A 10,707-nucleotide genomic window follows, 5' to 3' on the forward strand; every position below is an offset into this window, starting at 1 on the left:
CTTCCAGAAAGGAACTATTATTTTTTAAAATACTCATCTGAAAAGAAGAAATATTCAGAATATTTTATGCTAAGCTCAGACTTACTTGTACCAGAAAATACTTTCTGAGCTTGTGAGTCACTTAGTTACTTAAAGAATAAAATTCTGAAAGAAACAAGATTGTATTGTGTGTCAGTGACCATGAAGGTTGAATTCATTTACCTAGAACAGTTTCTGTTGACTTAACTATGCTTTAAGTTTACTTCTCTAATTCTGCAATGAAAGTAGCAGAGCTGGTTACAGGGAAAATGTTCATATTGAATCACAGTTTGAGTGCTTTTGTTCTTTTTATTATTTTTTTCTTAGAGCATGCCTTGGTAATTTCTAACTCCAAGCTTATTTTATTGAAGTCTTTGATTTATAACTAAATCTATTACTATGCCAACAAACTTGATCTACATATTTTATTTATTTATCATTGATTTTTTAAAAGAAATGAGATTTCTCTAACCAAAGTCAATTTGGAGTCAAAATAGATGATATACACTAAAATTTCATGAGGATTTTTGCTATGAAGTCATTTGAGGAAACAAAAATCACAAGCACTTTTGAATTAAAACAAGTTTATTTTTGTTGCCAAATATTTTTGAAATAATAATTCTGCTTTTTAGCACCTGTGTGCTTTTTAGTTATACACACCAAAATGCTACCAGGTTGAGAGGAGCAATCTGAATGCTTTAAAAGCTTTAAAAAATAGATTTAGCAGGTAACTATGATTTTTTATACCATAAAATTTTATTAAAATCTCCTCTGTCTCTTGTTTATTCTTCCACTTTACATGTTTAATCTCAACTGCTTTCACATAACCTCATTTACTCAAGCAGAGATAAGACCAGTGGGAAAGAGAAAAACGTACCTTATTATTTCAAGTCGACAAATAGTTATTGAGTGCCTATCTTGTACACAGAACCATGCTAGGTGCTCTGGAGAATATGAAATTAGCATGATACCTGACCTTTGTCCTCAACCCTGTAGAGAGAGATCAAATCAATGGGGCATTGCAAAACAGTGCAATATGAGAATAAATGTTCATGGCATGGGAGGGGCACAGACAGTAACTTACAGACTCACATAAGGAAAGGCTCAGGTTGAGCTACAATGGAGGGAAATGATGGCCTCCAGAGAGCATCTCGGCCTTGGGGGATGAATTTAAAGGGTCAGATGGGTAGAGAGGATAAGCAAGCCCAGGCAATGACAGGAGCACAGAGGCAGAGAAAGGAAGGGGTAGATTGTATTCGAAGTTCTAGTTTGGCCAAACTGAGATAAACTCACCATTAGGGAGAGTGGGATAAGGTTGGATTAGTTAGGAGCTACTTTGCAGGCAGTCTCGGAAGTATTATGCAGGCAATAGAAAACCATTCAAATATTGTGAGATGGAAGATGACCCAGCAAAACCAACTTTTGGGCACATCCCTACTGCAACTCTGTACAGAAGAATATTATAGAAGTGTAGGATAGAAGGGTATTTGACTTCCCAGATGTGAGGTGATGGGAATCTAAATTATTAAAAATACTTAACTAGGAGGCCATTAGGCTGAGATGGCTCCAGTGCCTCGGCTTCCTACATCAGCAAACCAAATCCCAATTCAATGTAAACAATAAAACAAAATCTAAGCGTAAGCAATTAGAAATCACCAAATAACCTTTAACTAGAAATCTGACCAATCAGAAACCACCAACTGACCTCTAGGGACTTTTCACATTGGCCAATCAAATGTATTTTCTCTGTCTTGCTTCCAAGAATACTTGATGTTTCCTCTCTCACACACTTCCCACGCCTCATGGAGAGCTGAACCACCTGAGGTCTGATGATGCCCAGTTCATGAATTGCTGAATGCTTAAATTCACTAAAAATTTTATATGACTAAATGTATCTTGTAACAGAATTATGGTTGGTGGTAGTAGAAAAAAAATAGAAAAGAAAAAATGGAAAAAAAAAAAAAAAGAAAGAAAGAAACAAGAAAAGAGGCCAGAAATGGTGGCTCCTGCCTATAATTCCAATTCTTTGGAAGGACAAGATGGGAGGATTTCTTGAAGCCAGGAGTTCGAGACCAGCCTGGGCAACATAGTGAGATCCCATCTCTACAAAAAATTTAAAAAATTAAAAATTAGCAAGGCATGGTGGCATGTGCCTGTAGTCCTAGCTACTCAGGAGTCTGACACAAAAGGATCACTTGAGCCTAGGAGTTCAACGCTGCAGTGAACTGTGATGGCACCACTGTACCCTAGCCTGGGCAACAGAGCAAGACCCTGTCTCTAAAAAACTAAAAGATACTAAAAAATTTTTAAAAAGGAAAGAATCAATTGGATTTGTGTATTGACTAATTTGAGACAGCTCTTAGATGTATTCATAAACATAACTATAAACTCCAATCTCAGTATGTCCAAAACTGAGCTCAGAATCTTCCTTCATCCAAACCTATTCTTCTTCTCGGTTCTTTATCTCAGTAAATGGTATCTTTATTCTTCCAGTTGCCCAAACCAGAAACTTAGATGGAGGATGATCCCTCATCACTCTTCCCTTCCCACAGCCCCATCTCTAATATAATATTATTGTAAGTTAAAATATTATATATTATACTTATGTATTATACGATTATACTTATAATATTATATCAGTTATATTCCTCTACTATTTCTCAAGTCCACCCACTCCTTTCCACCTTTTTGCTATTTCCCTCATCGAGGTCACTGTCAGTTCTTGTGTGAATTATCACAGGACTCCTAAGAGGTCTCCCTGCCATTCACTATTATTAAAAAGACAAAAAACAACGGATGTTGGTGAGGGCACTGAGAAAAGGGAACTCTTACACACTGTTGATTGGAATGTAAGTTAATACAATCACTATGGAAAACAGCATGGGAATTTCTCAAAAAACTCAAAATAGAACTACCATACAATCCAACATTTCCACTACTGGGTCTCTACTCAAAGGAAAGGAAATCAGTTTATCAAAGGGATACCTGCGCACACGTGTTTAGCACAGCACTATTCATGATAGCAAAGATATGGAATCAACCTACATGTCCATCAATGGATGAGTGGATAAAGAATATGTGGTACATATACACTAGGGAATACTATTTGGCCATGAAAAAGAATGACACTATGTCATTAGCAGCAACATGGATGGAACTGGAGGTCATTATGTTAAGTAATATAAGCCAGGATGTAAGGACAAATACCACATGCTCTCACTTATATACAAGAGCTAAAAAACTTGATCCCATGAACACAGAGAATAAAATGATAGATACCGGAGAGTGGGAAGGGGGCAGGGGTGAAGAAAGGTTAGTTATGGATACAAACATAGGGTTAGATAGAAAAATAAGTTATAATGTTTTATAGCAGCCTGGGATAACTATACTTAGCAACAATATTGTATATATGTCAAAGTAACCAGAAGAGAGGACTCAAAATGATATCAACACAAAAATGATAAACACTCAGGTTATAGATGCCCTGAATACCCTGAAAACACTCAGGTGATAGATACCCCAAATACCCTTACTCGATCATTACATATTCTATGCACATATCAAACACTCATATGTATCCCATAGATATGTACATTATTACATATGAATAAAAGGAAAAAAAACTCCCTGCCATTCATCCCATTGTTCCCCAACTCATTTTCAAAACCATAGCCAGAATTATATTTCTAAATAATGTAAATCTGATATCAGCAACATTGCAATTTAAGCTACTCACATGTGCAAATAAAATGCAGCTGCTTTATTTTCTTTAATCATCATGGGTCCTCATCCAACAGAATAGTGGAAGAGAGTATAAAGCAGTTAAACCTGCCAATAGAGGGCACTTTCCTTTCCTCTATTATTTTTAATACTGAAATATTCAGTCTCCATAGAGACTGTCAAAAATTGCCAATGCCAACTATATTGCAAGTGGTCATGGCCAGGTATAGGGAAAAGCTTTCAATTAGCAATAATCGCTCCTTGGATAAACCTCATTGGCTACGATACTGTCACTGCATGAAGCTCATTTCTTCTATTTTTACGTCTTTTTGAAGTAGTTCTAACTTCCCTGGAATTTTGTTGTAACTCGCAGACTTCCTCTCTCTCATCCTTTCAACAACAATATCAATTCTACAGCCTCTGGGAATCTTTATTCCACACATTGAAAAGATGAGGTTCCCCCAGGTGATGATTTCTCAATAGTACTTCCCTCCCCAATCATCAATCCACTAAATATACTTCATTTTGTGTGTAAAACTTGGCTTACTTGTAAATACCCAAGTCAAGACTATTCCCTGTCCTGAAAGTTATGTATCTGATGCCTGGGTACTTTGTGACCTGGTGAACCCAGTAAATCAGCCCTTTAAAGATTCCAAAATCCTACCTGGGATAGCAGTGAGATGGCCTCCAAGAATTTTGAACAAGAACATTCAGATTATCCTGTGAATGTTAGGTATTTTTTGGTCTTGCAGATTTTTGCTTTTTTTCTAAAAAAAAGTAATAAGCTTATTGTAAGATGAATCCTATATTTGAAAATCAAGATGAATGGAGGCATAGTAGCTATTAGTTTTGCCCATCTGCCACTCTTTCTCCGCTTTTCCTTCTGTGAACAGGCACCACCAACTTCACAACAGGGTTTTATGGGACTCGTCTTGGAGTCTCATCTCTTCCTGGACACAGCAGTTGGTTTAGGGATGGACACATGAACCAAAAAGAACTACTGGGAATCTTCCCAAAATGTCGCTGCCGGGCTGCCAAAAGAAGAAGAATCTCTTATTTCTCGAGTCACTAAATCAAGGGCTGCTGCCAGACATGTCACCCTCTCCCTCACCTCCTCCACGAGGGAGAGAGCCAGGCTACCATGGAAGAGAATGGAGCTGGCTTCAGAGGGAAGCAGAGACGAGACAGACAAATAGAGAGCCCAGACATCATTTAGGTTCTCAGTTCCAGTTGTCACTAAAGCCAGTGAGACATTTTAATCTGGTTCCGTTTGTCAGCACATTTCCTTTTGTTGTTTAAGCTAAAGTGGGCTTCTATCACCACAACCAAGAGTCTTAACAATTCAGGATGAAAGTGAGGATACACAAAATCAGAATGCTAGCGTTTGTTTCTTTGGATAAACAAGCAAATGCTGCAAAAGAACTCTAGAATTTCTTCCCATTCATCACAAAATGTAAAGTAAAGAGATACTTTCACCTTCCTATGAAGTCTCTCATTCACTTGGCACTATCTGACACCCACACAATATCAAAGACTTGCAGTGTCTTTCTGACATTGTTCCTATTGTTACATATTCAAAAAAATCTTGTTTTAACTTTTCTTAGTACATTATCTTATCAGTACCTTTGCATTTAAAAAAACAAACTTTAAGAAATGATTAACAATTTCTAATGCAAGATACCAGTTTCTCTCATTCCCAAGAGAAGGATAAGATGAATGCCTTATAATAAGATTTAGAGAGAAAGAAAAAACAGCTTTCCTTAGGCTGTTTTGACACATTGACCTGAGAGATCGTGCCGCCTGATCTCAGCAGGGAAGAGCTTGAGGAAGGCAGGCGATGGGCTAGGAAACAAGGGAGACAGACCCCCAACAAGGTGCATTTGCAACGATCCCCACCCTGGGTTCTCCTTGCACAGTTTCTTCAGTTGATTTGGAATGCTATAAATTTCTGGAACACCAGACACACCCAGGTTCCAATGCAAGTACAAAAACATATCCCACGCCAAATCCAAATTATTTTTGTATCATCTACAATTTGAGATTATGCCCTGTTCTTCCCCTTTCCCTTGGAGCAGATAAGCAAGAATCAACTGTGTAGTTATTAACTAAGAAGAAGAAAATGGGATTAATGGGTTGACGGGAGATGCTGCGGGGTCACAATGGACGACTTAGTAGAAGACTGTTTGGTATCACATCCCCAGCTCAATCAGTGGCTTATGCAAGAGAGTGAGTAACTGCTTACCTCAATTTTACTGCTAGGTGAGAACAACATGTCCTTCCTCCTTCCTAGCATGCTGTGAAAACTAAAGAGATAACATCTTAAAATACCTAAATACTTGGAAAAAATGATTGCATACAAACATGATAACTACCACAGCACCCCAAGGTAACATATATTTTCTTCATACACAGTACAAAAATTTTCCATAACAGACCCCCCAAAATTTGAAAAGCCAAGGAATTTCTACTTGCTTTGTAAGTAAATCTCTTATCAAGAGCTTTAGAAAATGTAAAATGTAACCCTCTGCTATGTGCACTTACTTGATTTCAATAAATGTTACACATATTCAAGTGAGAAGAATATTTAGCCAAACACTTTAACCAAGGATTAAAACCAAGTCTTTATAAATTATATATGAATGTTCCCTGAGGTTTGGAGGAAATAAAAAAGTATAATTTCAGGCTTTTTTTTATTCTAACTTTATTTTGGAATTTCAAAGTCACTGATACCTTTAAAAGATATATATATTTTAAAACTTATCTAAAAGGCAAATATGACATGGTCCTTACTACATAAGATGAAGGACTTTACTGGCTTGTAGACTTATACATAAGAAATTGAAATTTTAACTTCTAAACTACAAGTTCAGATCTATTAATCACAATTGCAAAGTTCCAGGAAGAATTTTATGCAAAGTGCTGTAGATACCTAAATATGGATTAGGTCAGAATTAAATCTATTTCAAGTTAAGTGCCAACTCTAATCACTTGTTAGTCATTTCTGGAACCCTGTACTTAAAAAATTCTGAGGTCACATCTAGTCTTAGCAATACAGAATACTGTGATCAATTAACAATGTCTGCCACAGTCTCAGAAATGGGATATGGTGGACGTGGTGACATCAAAGCATTGTATGTGCCGTCTCTGGGGTATAAAGCAATTGTCCCTTAATATAGTAACACTTTCATTGTTAGTGATTACTGTCTAACTCAGAAGTTATTTGAATTAGTCACTGTTCTCCAAAAAAATAATAATAATAATAACAAATATATAGGATGGAAGGAGAGAGAGAGAGAGAGAGAGAGAGAGAGAGAGAGAGCTTTATTTTAAGGAATTAGCTCACACAAGTCTGAGGGCTGGCAAGTCTGAAAATTTAGAGGGGGAGCCCAGCAGGCTGGAGACCCAGAGAAAAGCTGATGTTGTAGTTCAAGTCCAAAGGCAGTCGGAAGGCAAAATCCCTTCTCCCCCAGGGGAACCTCAGTCATTTCTCTTAAGGTCTTCAACTGATTGGATGAGGCCCCCCACCTCATGGAGGGTAACCTGCCTTACTCAAAGTCCACTCATTTAGATGGTAATCACATCTTAAAAAAAATCTTCACAACAACATCCAGACTCCTGTTTGACACAAATCTGGTTACCATGGCCTACCCATGTTGACATAAAAACTTAAACATCACAGCATTAAGAGTTATTTCTTGGTTGGGCGCAGTGGCTCATGCCTGTAATCCAAGGACTTTGGGAGGCCAAGGTGGGCAGATCACCTGAGGTCAGGAGTTCGAGACCAGCCTGGCCAACATGGCAAAACCCCATTTCTACTAAAAATACAAAAATTAACCTGGCATGGTGGTGGGCACCTGTAATTCCAGCTACTCGAGGGGCTGAGGGTTCAAGATGACTTGAACCCAAGAGGTGGAGGTTACAGTGAGCTGAGATCATGCCATTGCACTCCAGCCTGGGCTACAAGGCAAAAACTCTCTCTCAAAAAGAAAAAAAAAAAAAAGTTATTTCTTGTTGACAATGTACTAAGTGCAGACCCCATGTTCTTGACATTGCCCAAACAGAATCATCTCACTATTTCTCACGATGATCCTCTGATGAGTGTATTATTATCCACTCTTCATAGATAAGCAAAGCAAGCCAAGATGTTAAGCAACTTTTCCAAGGCCAAGAACTAATCAGTTGAGAGAAGTCTTGCTAAAATAATGAGTTTCAATATTTCTCCAACCTCACTGTTTTAAATAGCACTTCTCTACATATCTACATAGCCTATATGCATATATATATATATATATATATATATATATATATATATATTTAATTTTTTTTCTTTTTTTTTTGAGACAGAGTCTCACTCTGTCACCCAGGCTGGAGTGCAGTGGTATGATCACAGCTCACTGAAGCCTTGTCCTCCTGGGTTCAGGCTATCCTCCCATCTCAGACTCCCAAGCAGCTGGGACCACAATACCCGGCTAATAATTTTTAAAATTATTTTTGGGAGAGAAGGAGTCCCACTATGTTGTCCAGGCTGGTCTTGAACTCCTGGGCTCAAATGATCCTCCCATCTAGGCGTCCCAAAGTGCTGGGGTTACAGGTGTGAGCCACTGTGCCCGACCTTCTACATAACCTCTCCAAAACCTCCCTAATTGCTTTACTCTCCCTCTGCATATGAATATACATAGGTCTATTCCATTTCATACTGTACTTAAACGACATGGGTGTTTCCCTACTAAAACCTTTCTGATTGCACGCAATTTCTTAAGCTCTGCCTCTCCTTTCCCATCTCTCACTCTCCTTCTGCCACAGGATTCAAAACTCAGGAGTGATGGCTGAAGGCAAAAGCTCCGATTCTCTCCTCAGTTGCATTTCTGGGCTCTCTCTTGGTACCAGTTGGCACTACGGACACCCCTTACCCCTTGAGACACTCTCTCTCCCCTCCATGGCTGCCAGGGAAGTCCTGCGCACTCATTCTCTGTTTGTGACCATTTTCTGTTTCCTTTAATGGAGCCATTCTTAATGTTGGCTTTCTACGCACCTGGAATGTCTCTGCATCCTCTGCTCCAGGGCTCAGCAAGCTTTCTGTAAAGGAACAAATGGTAAGCACTTTAGCCTTTGCAGGCCATAGGGTCTCTGCTACAAGTGCTCTCCTCTATTATATCTCAAATGTATCTGACCACAGACAATACTAAAAGGATGGGTGTGACTGTGTTTCAATAAAACTTTATTTATTGGCACTAAACTTGAATTTCATATAATTTTTAGGTGTCACAAAATATTATTTTAAAACAATTTCTCCATGATTTAAAGGCCATTCTTAGCTCACAGGCCATATTAAAACCGATAATGTACTGGGCAGTAGATTGCCAACACCTACATTATAAACCCTAAATCATCTTTAAAATCTAGGTCAAATTTGACCTCCTCCCTAGAGCCTTCTGTAAGTACTCTAGGGTAAAGTGATATCTTCTGCCTCTAAGTAAACACATCTGATAACTCTCATCATTACCTGTTTCATATTCTCTATTATTCCCTGACCCCTAAAACAAGGTTAGGTCGGGGCGCGCAGTGGCTCACACCTGTAATCCCAGCACTTTGGGAGGCCAAGGAAGGCAGATTGCTTGAGATCAGGCATTCGAGACCAGCCTGGCCAATATGGTGAAACCCTGTCTCTGCTAAAAATACAAAAAAAAACATTAGCTGGGCATGGCGGCGGTCGTCTGTAATCCCAGCTACTCAGGAGGCTGAGGCAGGAGAATCGCTTGAACCCAGGAGGCGAAGGTTGCAGTGAGCTAGGATGGTGACACTGCACTCCAGCCCGGGTGACAGAACGAGACTCCTCTCAAAATAAAAATAAAATAAAATTAAAATTAAAAATAAAACAAGGTTAAATATTTTACTGATTTTACACTTTTCACACATACAAATCCTCTTTCTCTCATATTGCAAAAACCCTTAAGAACAGAAACAATGTCTTACATTTATATATCCTTCATGATGCCTTGCAGATTGTAAGTCTTCAATAAATTCTGGTTTGTAAAACAATGTTAATATGTTAATATTAAATGTTAATATTAAAAATACATATAAATATATATGTAAATACATATGTGTGTGTATATATATACATACATACAGATAGATAGATAGATAGATAGATAGATAGATAGATAGATAGATAGATTTTTTCTTTTTGAGACAGAGTCTCACTCTTGCCCAGGCTGGAGTGCAGTGGCACAGTCTCGGCTCACTGCAACCTCTGTCTCCCGGGTTCAAGCAATTCTCATGCCTCAGTCTCGTGAGTAGCTCAGATTACAGGTGTGTGCCTCTATACCAGCTAATTTTTGTATTTTTGGTAGAGACGGTGTTTCGCCATGTTGGCCAGGCTGGTCTCAAACTCCTGGCCTCAAGTGATCCTCCTGCCTCGGCCTCCCAAAGTGCTGGGATTATAGGCATGAACCCCTACACCAAAATACATATATTTTAAAAGACTATGTTGTCCAAATAAACTTCCTTCTTGCACAATACATTGAGTGAATGGAGGTCTAAATGCCAGCTCTATATCAGGTACTTATAAGCTTTTATATACGTTAATACATTATTTCAATTAACTGTCATGACAGTCCAGTAATGTAGGCAGCATTATCTCTAATTTACCAAAGAGGAAACTGAGGCTCCAAGGCAATTGAATTTCCCATGTCATCAAGATCTTCTAACTTTGAACTCCACACTTCTACATTTGCTTCAGTTCAGAAGAAAGAATTAAAAAGACTTTTTTCTGATAATCGTGGTTATTATCATCCCTTTAGGAAGCATATGGCCATGGACGAAGAGGATGAAAGCAAGTGTAAAGTTCAAAAATGCTCAAGGAGCTTATTTTACCCAGGCTCCTCTACCCAAAATCACGTCCATTCTTGACCTCACAATCCCATCTATCTCCAATTGCTGATTCCAGCTCAGTGCTGTCCCCTTCAC

At 38.4% G+C, this 10,707-nt stretch overlaps 1 non-coding gene across 1 annotated transcript; it reads right to left on the reverse strand.

Annotated features, from left to right (window-relative positions):
* Positions 1-3,902: 3,902 nt before the first annotated feature.
* On the reverse strand, positions 3,903-4,043 carry LOC112426667 (U4 spliceosomal RNA). The gene has a single exon (XR_003018055.1). It is a non-coding gene; the product is annotated as a U4 spliceosomal RNA (small nuclear RNA).
* Positions 4,044-10,707: the final 6,664 nt, after the last annotated feature.

This window comes from Macaca nemestrina, chromosome 16 (assembly GCF_043159975.1).
Source record: "Macaca nemestrina isolate mMacNem1 chromosome 16, mMacNem.hap1, whole genome shotgun sequence".
Lineage (NCBI taxonomy): Eukaryota > Metazoa > Chordata > Mammalia > Primates > Cercopithecidae > Macaca > Macaca nemestrina.